Below are 17,965 nucleotides of genomic sequence, written 5' to 3'. Positions count from 1 at the left end.
GAAGGCTTTTAAACTCTCTGAGGCTTGCAGGTGTAGGATTATAACAGATCCATTGAAATACACTGTATTTTGCCTAAATACAGAAGGGCAAAATTAATTAGGCAGTTGATCACATAATAAAAGCAGGATTGATAAAACTAAAAGAAGCAAACAACTAAGATTCAATAACAAACTGTTTATTTGTGCTGGTTTTGTTGTCTTTTTTACTAGAGGCAGCTGATTTTCAATTTTGCTATTTGCAAGATTTTATGCCTAATTGAATATATTTTAAAGGGGAGGGGGCATAATTTTGAAAATGTGAAGTCAGTTACAGTATTTATCTCTGTTGGAATCTATAATGTGTAAGCAATGTCAAATTTGCAGATAGACAAATCTGGAAGTAATTCTCTAAGATAGCTGCCTGAAATGCACATCAAAGCTCTCTGAAATAATGAGACCAGCTCCAGCTGTTGGATTCCTACAGCTTTTGATTTGTGCTCTAGTAGAAGCTCCAGGTTTTGATCCTCTGTTGATAATTTCCATGGCATTGAAGTTGATTTGTGCATTATTTAAAAACAGACAGCTGACAGCAAACAAGGGTGAATTTGCAAACCGCTTCTTAAAGGACATTTTTGTTTCCGTTGTACAGATTATAGCTTCCCATTCCCTTGCTCGGTCATGGCTATCCTAGTTGAAAAACTGACCTATCCCCTTTTATTGTTTCAATTTTTTGACAGTTTAAAACAAAAACAAGGTAAGAACATTTGACGTTACTGCTGATTTTTGGGGTTGTCGCAGATTTTGCACTCCTAATACCTTCTATAAGCTAGGGGAGAAAATACATTTTCTCTAAGACAATACCAGCACATTCTTCCTCTTGAAAGTCTCAATAGATTTTGCTCATGTAATGGGCAGAAATCTTTCATTTACATGCTGGCAGCTATTTAACTATGCCTATTGCAAAATGTTTCTCTAATACCATGCCAGAAATATTTACAAAAAACCAGCTTAGAAAGGTTTTAATTCGATTTTCTAAACTCATCTCCAATAGATTCAGTTCATGTTTTTTTTGTTAGCATTGCCGTTGTTGGTGGATTATTATCCATTTTATGCATGGTTTTCTTCCCTTGTTTATTTGCACCAGACTTTTTCCAGCGAGGAAGAAAATGAAGACAAAATCTTTGTTTTTTCGTGCCTTCAACTGAACGAGAATCCATTGTTGTTTTGTTTCTTTGCTGGGAAAGTAAACCAGAAGGACTAATTGTATTGTCCCTAAGATGAGCGGCCCAGTAAACACAAATGTTTTTATTACCATTTCTCCTTGTCCCTTCTGGCATTCAGGAGTGATAAAGGCACAGGAAAGTGAGGAGTGATCTGGCCATCAATTTTATAAATCACTTAAGTAATTGTCTTGGTGTTACAAGGAAAGACAGATTTCTACAGACAGGGCAAATACGATTATTTCCTGTCATTGGAATAACAAAGGATTCTTCCCACACCTGCTCAGAACAGACGTTTCTATAGATGTCTGAAATCGCACACCATAACAATGATGACTGTGTTGTTTAAGGCTTTCATGGCCAGAATCAGTGGGTTGCTGTGATTTATTTATTTATTTATTTATTTTGGGGGAGGGGCGGTTGTATGGCCATGTAGCTTTCTCTCCTGACATTTTGCCTGCATCTGTGGCTGGCATCTTCAGAGGTCTGTTGGAGGTGAGGCAAGTGGAGTGTATATATAACCTTTTTAATGTCCTGGGTGGGAGAAAGAATCCTTGTCTGTATAAAGCAATTGTAAATGTTGCAATTTGCAATTTTATTTTCTCTTTTCCATTTACTTTTAAAATGTAATTTTTTAAAATAACAATAACAGAATTTCTATTATGTTTTCATACTGTCAGGTTGAGCTTCAACATTTTTACCAGTTTAAACATAATATCCACAAAATAAACTCCGCAAGATAAAAATGGGTTCTTCCTCTCTCTGGACCAAATTGCTTAATATATTATTAATATATGATTTCCAAAACGTCATTTTTCACTGAAGGTTTGTTTTCCTGCCTACATATTCTATAAATTTCCCCCATATTTTCCAAAAATCATTTAGTTTCTATATTTTCTTTTTAGACTTAATATCACATGACAATTTATCATGTATCCATACTATATTCCATACTTTTTATACCAATCTTTTAGCTGAAAATCATGCTTTTCTTTCCATTTTTTAGCTATTATCAGCCTCACTGTTGTTAATAAATTGGAGATTAACTCCTTTATTTCTTGTGACATTTTAATATCATATATGGTTAGTAAAGCTATCTCTGGTGCGCGTCTTATCTCAAATATTGTTTTCCCTTTATCTCTTTAAATATCATTTCCCCAAATTTTTTGTATATATTTGCAAGTCTACAGCATATGTTTATATGAGCCTATTTCCTGACAATCTCTCCAACATTGATTTAAATATTTCTTATCTATCTGGTTTAATCTGACTGGTTTTAGTACCATCTCCATACAATTTTATAATAATTTTCCTTAATTCTTACAGATATATTTTTCAAAATACACATATCCCATATTTCCTTCCATAATTGTACATTTAAACTTTTTTTACAATCTTTTTCCCATGTTTCTCTGAGGTGGTCTCCATCTGCTCTTTTCCATCAATATTTTGTAAATATCACTTGTGCTTTGAATTGTTTCATTTCTTTTTTAGCCTTTCTTTGAATAATTAGTTCATATTTTGTATGCTCTCAGCACACCTTGTATTTCTTTCATATATCTGCTGACCATTTTTCCAATTGTAAGCTCTTAAACCATGTAGTTTCACTTCCTAAAATTTGATCGTTTATTCTCTCTTTGCTTTTCATCTTCATACCCTAATTTTCAGTAATTTCTTTTCTTTTAAACTTCTTTTCTCATTTTCTTTTAAAATTAGTTGGGAATTTTTCTAAGATCATGACTGGTGTTAGTGGTGAAATACCTGGGAGCAACTTTATTTTATATTTCTTCCATATATCCATAATATTTTTCCAATGATTACTTAGCTTATTATGCCATTTTTTGTATCTTTCATTTTAATCTATGTTAAAAATATATTCCATCTTCAAATCCATTTCTTTATCATCTTATTCCAACCATTCTGAATCTCCTAGATTTGCTAGAAGATTTGGGGTGGAGCCTCTCAGATGGCTGGATGCTGATCTCAGAGCTCTCTCTCCCAGGGGGAAGATTATGAGAAATTAATAAACAAATAATATACAGGATCACAGTGAGTACCTCTCCCTTGGCTAAAGCATGAGATAAGCAACATGGATTTTTTGAACCTTTTAAGAACAGAGGTTTTTTGAGCAATAGACTTACTTTCACTTTTGCTGCCATCTCTTTACACATACCATTTCCTATGCTGAGAAGAAAGGAGTGATTGTTTAATGGAATTATACGGGGACAACTCCAAACCTAAGCAATCCCATTTATCTTCTAAGAACCAGAACCAGACCTTCTGATAGGAGTTTAGACAGACTGTCTACCAAAAAAGTAGCAGAGAGAGTGGAGGAAGGAAAGTCTGGATTTCAGAAAGATGTCATGGGTGAAAAAATAGCCACAATGAAGAAGGACGAGGCAAAAAATATATCAAATAATGAACTGTTATTACAAATGAACTAAATGATAGCTTTGAGCACACTGGAAATTACTTCTAGGATTAAAAACTCTAGGATCACAAATGACTAATCTACAAACAGCTATCCATGCCTTGGAAAATAAAACAGAGATATTAGAAAGCAGGGCTTCTCTAACAAGCTGAAACAGATCCAAATCAGCATATAAAGGCATGATTTGAACTGTATAGCCTTGGCTGATCATGGTAGATGCATGAACATCAGAATAATTTTTTTTCCAGATCTACAAAATGAATCTCCAAATATGTTACAGATTGAAATTAGTAAGTGGATTAAGGACATGACACAAAATAATGGGAAGATTACCACTTTGATAGAATACACCACATGAATTATAAAGGAGCAACCTCTTTCCCAAGAGATATTTTGATCATATTCCCAAGCTATTACAACAAAGAGAGATTCACAAGAGTCATAAGAAATGTCCCTTCTCCACCCAAATATTTGGAAACATCTGTCCAAATATTTCAGGATTTGTGTCCTGAAACTTTGAATTGGAGATGAACTGTGAGCCCTTGTACAGCAATTTTATGTAAGAATGGAATTCAATACAACTGGGGCTGTCCAATCTTTATGAACTTTTGAATCTCAGGCAAAAATCACAGCATTGCATCACTGGAGCAGAGAATTAAGTTGCTGGAAGTATTTAAATTGACTACAGATCCAAAACAGGCAGAATTATATAAAGATGCAGCAATGGGGGATACACACACACACACACACACAGAGAGAGAGAGAGAGAGAGAGAGAGAGAGAGAGAGGGAATGATAATAAAAATACATGTTGTGATTTGTCAAGAATCTGATTCTTCAGAGATGAGGAAGGAGGTATTCTGGGGTCTCATGAAGGGGTTTTGGGGGATGGGAGTGACGTGGAGACATGTGTTAGTGAATCTCCTGGGAATTTTCAGGATGTTACAGAGAGCAAAATTTGTTCCTCTGAAAATCTGCCAGAGTTTGCTCCTGAGAGGAATGTGGGGGAGTGTGAGGCTGTTACTACATCAGAGCAGCTACAGCTGCTCTGTGAGAATGTGAAAGAGAAATAGATTCACTTTTCCCTACAGCTTCAAGATAAGCAGCGAAGAAGTAGGTGTACGTGGAGTGATGTCATGGGAAAGAATTGAAGCTTTTAAGTGGGCTCCAAGCTCTTTGTGAGAACATTTCAAGTGTTAACAATTCTATAGTTCTATGGCCTTGCTGCAAATGTTCATGTTTCTGGATTGCGTGTCTTGTTCATGTTTTCTTGGTTAAGTTTCAAGTTTCTGGATTATACTTCCTGTTCAGGTCTTCATGGCTTTTGGTCTGGTTTATGCGCTGTTGTGTTCTCAAGTTATGGATATAATTTTGATCAAGTGTATGGATTTTGCCTTGTTTCACTGTATCACCTCAAAGTGCAATTCCAAGTTTTTGGATTCTTGTGATTTGATTCATGAAACTGAATGTCACCTGTCCTCAGCAACTTTGGAATTTCTGGATTTGTCTTTTGGATTTTGGATTGTGCTTTTTCATTGTGCTTTTTCTTATCTTTTACACTTTTCTTAATAAATTTTACTTAGTAGATAGTCTCATCCCAGCATGATGTCTGGGTGAAAAGTTGTCTCATGGCTGGGGTGCAACAATACATTTATAACAAGGACCCTAGGATGTCAAAATCATGTCATCAGCCAGGAGATTGATGGCTGCACTCTCTCCCCACTGAGAGTCTTGGTAAGCCATGTCTTTGGCATTTTGCCCTAGAACCCAGAAGAGGTTGGAAATTTTGGAGTGAAGGGGGAGCAAGGAAGGGAGGAGGGTGGGGAGTGGGAAGAGGAAGAGGGGGTGACACACTTTTCAATGACCAAGCATGAAGCATAAGAAAACTTCAAGCAAAATGTCTGATTTAGTGAGATTGATATCATTAAACTATAAAGGCCTCGAATCCTGTTACGTAATACTAGAATTTGTGTTAAATTCCATTTCCCGTGAGGGAGAAAAGTGGGATATAAATAAAGATATTATTATTATTATTATTATTATTATTATTATTATTATTATTATTCCTCATGATTCTTTACTTTTTAAAAATGGAGCTGTGTTTTCCCATTTCTCCATGGACTGAGTTCACAAACTTGCATGTTGCGCAAGATCTGCCAAAAGAAGGGAGGAGGGAAGACAGTGACATGAGGGAATATCTAATCGATTGGGATGAGACATTGTCTGCTGTGTGATGAATCAAAAGCACATTATTTTATTAGATACAGGAAGGAGAGATCCAGATGTAATGGGGTTGAGATGTATTCAGTATGTATAAAGTACTCATCGACCCTTCTTCAATCACGGATTGCCTACTTAAAAGATATATTCTTCGGTGTGTGTAATAAGGTCCAGACTCCAGACTATCAGTGACAGTGAGAAGTTATGGCCAGGATTGCAGGGTGAGGTAGTGCTCCAAGATAAGAGTTTCAGGAACTGAGCAGGCTGACTGTGGCCCTATCTACACTGTCATATAATGCAATTCCAACTTGCATTATATGGCAGTGTAAATAGGGCCTGTATCTCAGGAAAATGGCTCCTTCTCTCTTACAATTGTCCCCCCTTCTCTACTGAAAACTAGCTGTACATTGCATGAACTCCCAGCTTCTAGACTTAAATACAAGTCCCCCCTGCCTCTCAAATTGTCAATGCACTGCTCTCAGTCAAGTGCGTATTGGTATTGGGTAAAGAATGTTAGTACTGTCTCATCTACTGTAGTCTCTGTGCACATCAAAACCCTCAAAGTATCTGCATTGCTAAAATAGGATGTTGCCTCCATATTTCTTTTGGCAAAAATCTAACTTTTAGCTTAGCTTTATATACAGGTCTTGAGAGATTGAATAGAAAGTTGGTCAATACAGGTTGCTTACTACTTTCCGACTTCACTATTTCTTTGATTTCGAGATTTATAGTGCACACTGGATTATACAATGCTTGTTTATTGGTTCATCAGGGTTTGCATCCATGGTAATTGAATATCCCTCGATTCACAGCCCTAGTAAAGGTATGTGCCAGATTAATTTAGCATCTAAAGAGAAGGGTTTAATGTCCTGCAAAGCTATCTTTGTTTGAAAACTGTATTTCTCTTCACATTTTCATTTCCTGAAAGTAAAGGCATACCTGTCTTTTTTGCTTAGGCACACTTCCTGTTCTTTTGAAAACACTACACACAGCAGGGTAGTGAGTTAGGGAGGGCACTTATCTTCAGTGGTGGGCTATTTTCCATGAGAACATATATTTTCAGTCTCCTAGGAACTAGATATATGTTTGTTCATATTGAGGATCCAGGTTACTTTTCATCTTTGCTGTTTTGTTACTGCAGTCCCCTCATCTCGACTTCTAAGCTCCTCTGCCTCTGACATCAATCGCACAGAGCCTGCATAAGGATCAAAGAGCAAAGCTGAAAGCAGAATTTAGACTTGCTAACAGTGTAATGGAACAATTGCACAGTGGCCAGGTGCACTGCATGTCATACTTTAAGAAAACAATAATAAATAAAATATTGGATGAAATGGAAGCATCTTGGAAATTGCTGAGCATCTGAGGTGTTTTTCTTTTGCATTTTGCTGCAATTTTATTTGTTTCTTTCTTCCTCTAGAAATAGACCAATATTCTGCAATTTGCCCAACATTTGGGGCTAACTTTGCTGTCATTTTGATAGTTTGGTGATCAACCCATCATACATAAGTTTTTTGCTATTCCTTTTTAAAAGCATGCAAAGTGCTCCATAAAACTGAGCACTAGGGAGACATGCACACACGTTGCCCACTAAAATAAATCGCACACACCAGAGGTCTACAGTCCTTAATACCACTGAAATAGGATAGAATTGTTGTTTTTCCTGTGTTTACTGTTTCTTTTTTATGATGATGTTCTCATCAAAACTTAATGCCATGCAGGAACTCAAATGCACCTGATCAGCCCTTTGAACAAAAAGGAACTTCCCTGTGCTGTTGATTAAACCATTAAAAAGACTACACACATTCATACAGATGTTCATACACTGGATCAATGGAACAATTATTGGTCCATAGACCAAAGGGAACATTTGTATGCTATGAACATATGTATTAGAGCCCTTACATTATGTCTGTAGTGTGTAGAGATTTCCACTTCTTCTGCCATAATCTTTAGAACTGGGGAAGAAGGAACAGAAATTTAAGCCTTTTTCTAACAATGTAAATTTAATAGTTACCTTTTGAATTGAGAGGTATCTGTACTTTCGCATTGTAATATAGAATAATATAGAATAGAATAAATCCTGTTTAATGATCTCTCATTCAAAAGTACTTCCATGAAAACAAACACAGAGGGTTTCTTCAAGTAAACGAAAACAGGGAAAGAGACAGTGGAAAGAGAATGTCTCCCATGTTATGGGAAGTTAAATGGATAATTTGAAATAAAAGCTGAATAAAAACATGTGATGGGGGTAGGGAAATCATTTGTTTAATTTCCATATGGGGCATTGCGAAACTTAAGGGGAAAACATGCTTTACTTATTATGTGGGGTGAAGTCCTAGGTAAATATGGCAGGTGAATGGGGAGTGTTTGTGTGAACTAATTCAAACAGTAACGAAGAAAGAAAAAAAGATAGAGAACAATACAATTTTTAAAATGAGGAACAATTTTAAGCAACATAAACTTAACAGTATTTCCGTGGAATATCCCATTGTCCATCCAGTCCAACCCCCTTCTGCCATGCTGGAAAACTCAATCAAAGCACCCCCTGAGCGGTGGGAGGGAAATAGGGTTTTGGAAGCAAAGAAAGGGGAGAGAGGCCTGGGTGGCAAGGAAAATAGTTTGGGCAGTGGGGGAGACATGGGAGAAAGGGCTTGTGCCCCAGGAGGACACTGCTGCAGCTATTTCTGGCAGCTCAAAACTTTAATTTCCCTGCATTTCTCAGGAGGAGGAAAGAAAAATAGGCAGAAAGCAGCATGGCGCAGTGGGGCCGCTCACTATCACCCACCCAAGCACTCTGTGGAGCACAGTTTAAGAACCCCTGGTCTAGATTAACGATCTTAGCAGCTGTACAAATCACACTATATAATTATAATATAATATTCTACTTTAACTCCAAGGTACTGTCCCATAGTATATTGAGAGTTGCAGTTATTTTGCCAGAAAATTCTAGTGCCTCTCCAAACTACAAATTTCTGTACTCCATAGGATGTTGCCATGGCAATTGAAGTAGAATTGTAGAGCAACAGCTTCCATTGCTTGGCATCTGATATGCAGTGTAGTTTGTTTCCCCCTCAATGGATTGTCACCTTGACGTGGTGAGGGGGCTTGCGTGTTCCAGTGAATCTGCGGGCACAACCACTGGAGTCATGCACTCCCAGGAGTGGCCACAGGGGAGGATCCAGACCAAGAACAATCCGAAGACCCAAAGACTTCAACGGTGGAGCAGGCGGAGGATAATATGGTACATGTTACAAAGGCTGTGAAGGCAGAAGAAGGCTGCAACAGACTGAGAAGCCACTCTGGTTGTGTTAATCACACCACTGCTGGAACCTCACTCTGTGAAGACTGTGTGTTGACCAGCCGTGCACCAACCTCCACACATTAAAAAAAATCATGCACAGGGGTCTTCCAAGAAATGGAGGACCATCATCCTCGAACTACGAGGGATCGCCTAAGTAAGTAAGTTTGTCTGCATGAGGGCTGTATAGTGCTAGCATACATTACCTCCACATGCAGTTATGTATGCTTTGCTGATGGGATGCTAGATTGCAGCCTCAATAAGTTAACAAGAAATCTGCAGCTGGATATGCTATAGTTTACTTCCTTTTTTAGAACTACAAAAGCAGACATATTGTACTGGTTCTTTTGAAAGCAGTTAATTGTTTTCTTCATGGCATTTCACTAATTCATTTCTTCTTGGAGAAACTGCTCTTTGCTCCATGAGGGAAAACATGCCAGTTTGTGCTGATTCAGAACTGTTAGTGAAAGGTAACAAAGGTGGAGTGATTCCTATTCTTCTGTCTTTTTTTCAATAGGAAGCATGCTGCACAAGACAGATGTGTATGCAATGGGAAACATCTGCTTAGTGAATACTGCATGCTCCATTTTTAAGTGTCTGTTATGAGAGATGCCACTTTTCAGGAGGATGCCAATATAAGCGAAAATAAAGGATCTTTCAAAACCATCCAAATACATTGTCACACATGAGTGGGCAGAACCTACAATGATCTGGCATGAAGACTACATGAGGATTTCTAATAGCATAGGTGAGCTTTCAAGTATACTAGAATCTAGAGACAGATGCAAATAATGAATGTGGAATTGTGCAAACAGAACTCCCCTATTGGCAGTTAGATTATTGGCTGTTATGGGGATGATCAGGGGTTCCCAGATCATATTCTGAATAGCTGGCATAATTTCTACTATACAGAAAGAATATATAGTATTTGCTTTTCAGACAGCAAGTAGCATTTTACACTCTCCCTACACTGAATTAAGGACTAAGGATTAATAACACACCGCAAATGGCATTACTTCCCATAAGCCCAAATCCCATTCAGGTATTTTCCTAAATTAAACATTGCTCTGGCAAGCATCAATACAGAAAGCATTTTTTAAAAGTTAGGTTTAAAGTGGTTGGAGTCAAACACATTGTAGTGTTTCATTCCTCCTTGCAACCGGCTAGCTCACTAGTCCAATTTTATTTGTTCATTTGCTTGTTTATGAGTCTCTACTGCATGACAATCCAAAGGAAATTCTAGCATGTTGTTTGCTGTCTGTTGCTGTCTATGTAGCAACACACAGAGAGCTCAGTTGCAGGTATAAAAAGAAAGAATAGGAAATGCAGATGGAAGTAGTTAGGCACTGAACCGCTAAGGAAAGGAAAATGAGGCTTTAGAATTGATGGCTCAATTTTTATATTTGCCAAGGCTTTTTTATGCTTGAAAATTACACCTGCCACTGGATGAATTGGTAGGAGCAGCTAGGCTGTAAGATATTTAAATATCCTTTCCCCACATGGCAGGGGTTTAGGGCCCTTCCACACAGCCCTATATCCCAGAATATCAAGGCAGAAAATCCCACAATATCTGCTTTGAACTGGGTTATCTGAGTCCACACTCAGATAATGTGGGATTTTCTGCCTTGATATTCTGGGATATAGGGCTGTGTGGAAGGGCCCTAGAGTAGATGACCCATGTGGTCTCTTCCAACTCTATGTTTCTATGATTCTGATTTCAAGATGAAGGTAAAATTTAAATTCAAAAGCAAAGGAGATTTTTGTGGTTGATAGAGCTCTTTACATAGAGAGGGACAAAAACTTTAAAAATATAACATTTTAAAGTCTGAGCCAGGGAGTGCTGTGAAGTGTTTTAATAATAATAATAATAATAATTTTATCTCTTACCTGCCACTCCTTGTGGGTCAATGTGGGTTACAGAATCATTAAAACACATAAACATTGCAAAAATTCTATAAATGCATTTATTAAAATGTATTTCTAGAAAGAATATATATCAAAATGTAGTTCTATAAAATGAATATTAAAATATTTATTTATTTATTTATTTACAGTATTTATAAATATATAAATATATATGTTCTGTGTATTTATAAATACTGTATTTATATAAAATATAAATACAGTATTTATAAATACACAGAACAGAGATTACACACATGACACAAGTTTAAATTCATGCTTAAGACTGGCTGGGTAGGCCTGCCAGAACAGATGGGTAATTAATTGTGTTTAAAATTTTAACAGCTGATTTAACTGTCAGAGCTTTTTAGCAGGTCATTCCATAGCCTTGGGGTGGCTGATGAAAATGTCCTTAGGCCCCTTCCACACAGCTGTATGAAACCCTAATTACATGCTTTGAACTGGGTTGTATCACAGTATGGACCCAGATAACCCAGTTCAAAGAAGGTATTGTGGATTATCTGCCTTGATATTCTAGGTTACATGACTGTGTGGAAGGGTCCTTAGTCTACACTGCCATATAATCCAGTTCAAAGCAGTTATGTGGATTTTATATGGCAGTGTAGATTGATCCTGGTTGTTGAGGCCATGGAAAGATTCTCGCTGTTAGCTATAGGCAGCAATGATTGGAATCAATCCTCAGATTCCCAAATTATCTGCAAATGTAATTTTCAGAATTCTTCTGTGTGTACCAATATACAGCTAAATCAACGTGTGTGCAAACCTATATTCTCAAATTCTTTGGGCATCTGAGCTTCATTTTAGTATTTCCTAAATAGGGGAATGTATCTTAAATCAACTGTAATCAGAGTAAACACCATTATTTATTTATTGTTTCACTATAGGAAAAAAGGAGTGCAGCTTTCTTCTTTTTATCCTTGGTGTTTCCACCCCTTTTTGCCCTGAGGATCCTATTAATAGAGAGCTGAGCAACTCTGTTTCATCAGAAATAAATTATGCCTTACTTTTTTAATATAAGTACTGAAGAGCTGTATAAAGATTAGAAATACGTTTGAACCCAGCATCACTTGATGTTATTTTCCTTGATGTACCAAGGTTCTTGCAGGGCGGGAGTGAAACAACATGTCCTTTTGAAAGCTCAGAGCAAAGTCACTTTAAAAGAGCTGCAGCAAGTAGTTCACTTGATGTAGAAAGAAAAAAGAGCCAGGATCTATGCAGAAATATCCAACCTGAGGTATACGTTCCAGCACAGAGTGACAGAAAACCTACATAATCCCCAGTTGTTTCCAGGAGACGAGAGGATTTTTGGAGAAAGAAAAAACAACAAGAAAGTGGAAACACTGGCTGCCCTCATTTTAAAAATGAGAAAAAAAACTGTAATTCCCAGGAAACAATCAGCTAATTCTCACTTTCGCTACAAAAGGGTTGGTGATGAAAGGACACCTTTAATTAATAAGCACTGTTGCCACTGCTTTAGTAACAAGCTGCTGCAAATGAATCTGTAATTGCTTCAAAATATAGTCTATAAAAGTTCATTTGACTCCTAAGTGCTATTCTTTGTGGTGTTCTTGTATCTGATAAAAGAAGGTGAATCACATCACATTGATATGTAAAGCTGTTTTCTGGAGTCACTGTACTCAATAAGTCCTAACACAAAATTTTGAAGTGCTGGGGAGATAATAATTTTAGTAATGCTGTAATCATAAACCTATAACATCGTAGGAAGCTTTTTATTAACACTGAATGCATTATTTGTACAAGTAAATGTTTACAGAAACACTAAAAGGAGAAGAAGCCATTTTAAAGGGAACATCAAAACCTCATGATTTCGCCAAGCAAAATTGTTTTTATTTAAACAGAAGCTTTTTCTTTGGAGAGGCAATCATGTAAACCACCATCCTTCCAAGTGTACTTTTTATACCCATTGTAAATGCTTTTTATGTAACTGGCTCTTTCTGTGAAAAGAGAACACAGAAAAAAAAACATTTCAGAATGCTTTCTTTGCATTTCAGGATTGATGTAAAATACTTATTCGAGATATGACCGTGTATAATGCAGTAATGCTTTTGCATATTGAATGAGTTATGCTTTGAACCTTTTGTACAGGTTGAACCTTTATACAGAATTCCAAAATTCAAAATTGTCTGCGTGGGTGGTTTCAAGAATGAGACCACTGCTTTCTTACAAATACTGTAAATAAAATTACCTTCAAGATATATGTATAAGGTGTATATAAGACATAAATGAATTTTGTGTTTAGACTTGTGTCCCATCTCTGAAATACAGGTATTCCAAAATCTGAAGGAAACAATCCCAATATCCAAAGCACTTCCAGATCCAAACATTTTAGATAAGGTGTACTCAACCTGTACACCACTCGGAGTTCCTAGAATATGGGATGTGATCTAAATAACTGTTCATGATTTGGTACGGTTGTCATGACTGTAACTCCCTAGGGTTTTGTTTTGAAAATAATAGAGCAAAACAAAGTTCTAATTTTCAGTGTAATCTGAAGTTATTTGTTCATTTCCTTTGCTAATTTCATTGCTAAACAAAGTCACTCTTATACAGAAAAAGCCATTTAACCAATCACAGATGTTTCCTTCAAAAAAACAAACAAACAAAAGGCAGCAGGAGGATAAGGGAATGACAGAGGCCAAAAAGTTAAATGTAATATCTGCAAGAAACAATGTGTGAAAGTGACTGAGAGAATGCTGAAGGAAAGCTAGTAATCACTGTATGCTGAGCATAGGCATTTATCAGTCCTGTCTAAGAAGAGCAGATATTAATTCTGTGACCTTCTGCACATACAGCATGCACTCCGCCACTGGAATATACATAACAAATTTATTTTGGCTGGTGTAATATAATATTTAGTCACTAAAATGGTCTGTCTGCCATTCATTTAGAGTAAAAATGAACATAGTATATGTTTCCATTCTTCAAATCCCCTCTACATAGCCATAGCATTCTCCCTTTATGCTTATTTACAAAGGAAACAGAAAATCCAGGCTGTTATAAAATTGACTAGGGAGATGAGAAAAAATCGCTGATATAGTGAGACAGAAATATAATGTACAAATCTTTACAACTGGCAAGAAATTATTTCTATTTAAACTATGTAAATAATGAGAGTTAGTTGGTAGACACAATAACAGTAAGGTACTAACCTTAATGACAGTAGTTCTGGGTGGAACTAATAATTGGATTTAGCTCTAAGATTTATACAGTAAGTTGAATCCAAAGCTGTTCAACCATGAGCACAAAATCTGGGGCTCCATCTACACTGCCATTTACATGTAATACTACTTCAAACTGCATTACATGGTCAGTGTAAACTCATATAATATAGTTTAGCTACATTAAAGGTAAAGGTTTCCCCTGACGTTAAGTCCAGTCATGTCTGACTCTGGGGGTTGATGCTCATCTCCATTTCTAAGCCGAAGAGCTGGCATTGTCCATAGACACCTCCAAGGTCATGTGGCCGGCATGACTGAATGGAGCGCCATTACCTTCCCGCCAGAGCGGTACCTATTGATCTACTCACATTTGCATGTTTTCGAACTGCTAGGTTGGCAGGAGCTGGAGCTAACAGCGGGCACTCAAGCCGCTCCCGGGATTTGAACCTGGCACCTTTAGGTCTGCAAGTTCATCAGCTCAGCGCTTTAACACACTTCGCCAACGGGGCTCCATTACTGACCATATAATCTAGTGTAGATGTATTATACTATTATTAAAACTTTTGTATTGTTTTAATTTGTATTAATTTTAAATATTCTGATAGCCATCTGAAGTTTTATAATAGAGAGAAAGGTGGTGGTGATGGTGGTGATGATGATGATGATGATAATGTTTAGAGACCATTATGGATAGATAACTTACTCCCTGGATTGCAAGGAATGCATTCTTGAAGCTGCAGGCATATATACAGTCGATAGAACTACAACAGATATATGTTGTATGAACATTCATCTATCAATTACCAAATTTTTGTGCTATGCACCTGTCAAGGCGGGGTAGGTATTAATGAAATGTTAATGAAAAGAACATGACTCCTTGTTCTTTTGCTTTCTTGATAAAGTAAAGGTAAAACCAAAAGACTTAAAAATGAAATATACATCACTGAGATCCCTGATTACCTGAACAAAATGATTTAAGCTCTCCTTTGTATGTGCGCCTGCGTACACATTAGCACATAGCTCATCAGGGCTAATCCAAAGTCCCATTTTAATCAGTGGTAAAATCTGTACTAGTTTCAAGAAAAAAATCTCTGAGCATCAAGTTCATAATCATGAGTTGACCGGCATTGTAATATCTGTGATTAATACTGTCATCACTTAGGGCCTTTGACAATAAAGACAAGGCACACACAGCTGTGAGGACTCCAACCTCAACTGCTGAATGTTCTAAATGGAAGCCAGGCACCCATTTTAAAATGCAATGAGACATAAACACAGAGATATACAAGTACAAGAACATCACCTGCATGAGTTTAGCAAGCTGAGTGCAGCTTTTTGAACATCACCCCTGTAGCTTGTGATTAATGCAGAGGGTAGTACTTTCACCCTACTGTATTATGCATTGTAGTAATTAAAAATATATGCATACAGCAAAATAGATCTCAAGGAATTTGTTTTCCCCATAATCATTAAGAACATACCCTGAAATGGGATGAATAAAAAGAAATGACTACAGCCATAATAAATCAAAATAATAGTTGCATTAAAAAATTAAGAGAACATTGTCTGGAAACGACATACTGTACAGGAATGTCTTCCCCTCTTGGTTTCCGAGAAGGAGATTGCCATTAGTTACAGCAGAGTTGCAGAACATTAAATATCCACAAAATGCAAGGCTCCTTTCTGTACTGAGGAACCTAACAGGAACCTGGGCACTTTGGTGTGGGGAAAGTGATTTACAATTTGATCAGGAAGATATACAAGTGCAATGTTTAGATCTGCATGAGGTGCAGTAATTTGGTTCTCTGTGAACTCTGAGGCAGAGATGTCACTCTTGCTTAGTTCACATCAGGCAGCTGTTGGAAACTGAATTAAAATGCAGATGGGAGAAAAAAATCAATATGTAACAAATAGGGCAGGAGAAAAATTACACTGGTAATGAAGGAAAGATAATAAAAAAGCACTCTCAGATGGGGCCTAATCCTTGAGTGCTTCCCCTGGATTCCATTTCTTTTACTAAAAAGTAGGACCTTTCCACACAGCATCATTGTAGTTTTTTGCTGCCACTTTGGCTGCCATGCCAACAGCCCATGGAATGCTAATATTTGTAAATTTAGGGAAATTTAGGGAAGGGGATTTAGAAGTAAGACCCAAAGCATTGTAGTGTATCATCAAATTCAAACCCCAGTATTCCACAGGACATAGCCATGGCAGTGAAAGAGAAACCATAGCATTATTTCTAACTAGAGTGAAAGGAAAAGTGGAAGTTGCCAATCACAGCTAATGATGAAATTTGTAAACTCCAGGAGCTATCTTGTGCATAAGATCTGCATTGCTCGTTGCAGCAAAGTTTATCTTGTTCCATAAAACATGTAAATAACATCTTAGAATTTGAGTTTTGAATAAGGGGAAGCAACCTCTGTGAAAGGGGATCTTAAGCTGACTTAAAATGTTGTCCTGTGTACATTGATTCCAGATACCTTTTCTTACATCAGCTAGATTTTTTGCAGATTTTTCCTGATGACCAAGTCTGAAATATCGGAACCAGACTTGTGCAGTTGGATAAAAAAAATGGTCACTTTATTTGACCTTTTAACTATTTAAGATTAAAACCTGGAAAACATGTAGAGAGTGTACCAAACTTCAGTGAAACGTAAAAAGGAAAGTGTGGTATATAATATGTAAGTACTATGTTGGTAATGTAATATCTTCTATATAAACACCTTTTAGTGGCACTTGTTATACAAGCTGCAAAGGAATGGGATTATGGTGTCATATTAATTTCAATCTAAACTGGATTTGACTAGAAACAGTGGTAGATCATAGCCCCGTCCCTATGGAATCTCTTACGTTTACTAGTAGTATATATTGCAATGAATACTTTACTTAAGGTATCCACTACTTGTATTCTCATTCACTACATTAGTAGAGTTCTTAACATAAAGGAATACACTTGGCAACACTTACAAAGGTATTATGGAAAAACTATTCCTATTTATAGTTTAAGTGCCAATTATGTCAAATAGAAATAAAAACCAGACAAAGTCTTATTGTTGACTTAATAACAATCAAAATGGCTGTCGCAGCATTGAATCGAGTTAAAAAAACAGTTCTTAACATGCAGATGTACAATAAGGCAACCCTTCACATAAGCCTTAACATAAAACTGTTGTAGTCTCTAGTTTGAGTATAATCTTGTCAAATCAAATAAATGAAAAACAAGCAGAATTGCAAGGAAGCTGGGACGCTTTAACATCGACATAGCAGCGCTTCAGGAGACCCGGAGAACAGCGCTTCAGGAGACCCGGAGAACAGGAGAGGGACAGCTGAAGGAAGAAAAAGGAGGCTACACATTCTTCTGGAAGAGACTGCCTGAAGAAGAGCGAAGAATACACGGAGTTGGCTTTGCTATCAGAAATAACCTGGTGAAGCACCTAACTGAAGCACCCACTGGCATCAACGAACGACTCAACCCTCCGAATTAACCTTGCCAAAAACCAACAGGCAATAATAATAATAATAATAATAATAATAATAATAATAATAATAATAAAAACAAAATTGAAGGAAAAGCTGATAAGGAGAAGACCTGGCTCTGGCTCACGAATGGGACCCTGAAGAAGGAGACAGAAGGCCTGATCCTTGCAGCCCAGGAGCAAGCCATCAGAACAAATGCAATTAAGGCCAAGATCGAAAAATCAGCTGATGACCCAAAG

General features: G+C 37.0%; 1 long non-coding RNA gene across 1 annotated transcript; it reads left to right on the top strand.

The window, feature by feature from the left end:
* The first annotated feature begins 405 nt into the window (after window positions 1-405).
* LOC134296213 (uncharacterized) lies at window positions 406-13,810 on the top strand. The gene is made up of 3 exons (XR_010002831.1): window positions 406-733; window positions 9,665-9,895; window positions 12,166-13,810. It is a non-coding gene; the product is annotated as an uncharacterized LOC134296213 (long non-coding RNA).
* Window positions 13,811-17,965: the final 4,155 nt, after the last annotated feature.

This window comes from Anolis carolinensis, chromosome 2 (assembly GCF_035594765.1).
Source record: "Anolis carolinensis isolate JA03-04 chromosome 2, rAnoCar3.1.pri, whole genome shotgun sequence".
Taxonomy (NCBI): domain Eukaryota; kingdom Metazoa; phylum Chordata; class Lepidosauria; order Squamata; family Dactyloidae; genus Anolis; species Anolis carolinensis.
The sequence above is the reverse complement of the archived record's forward strand: the minus strand, read 5'-3'. Positions and strand labels throughout refer to the sequence as shown.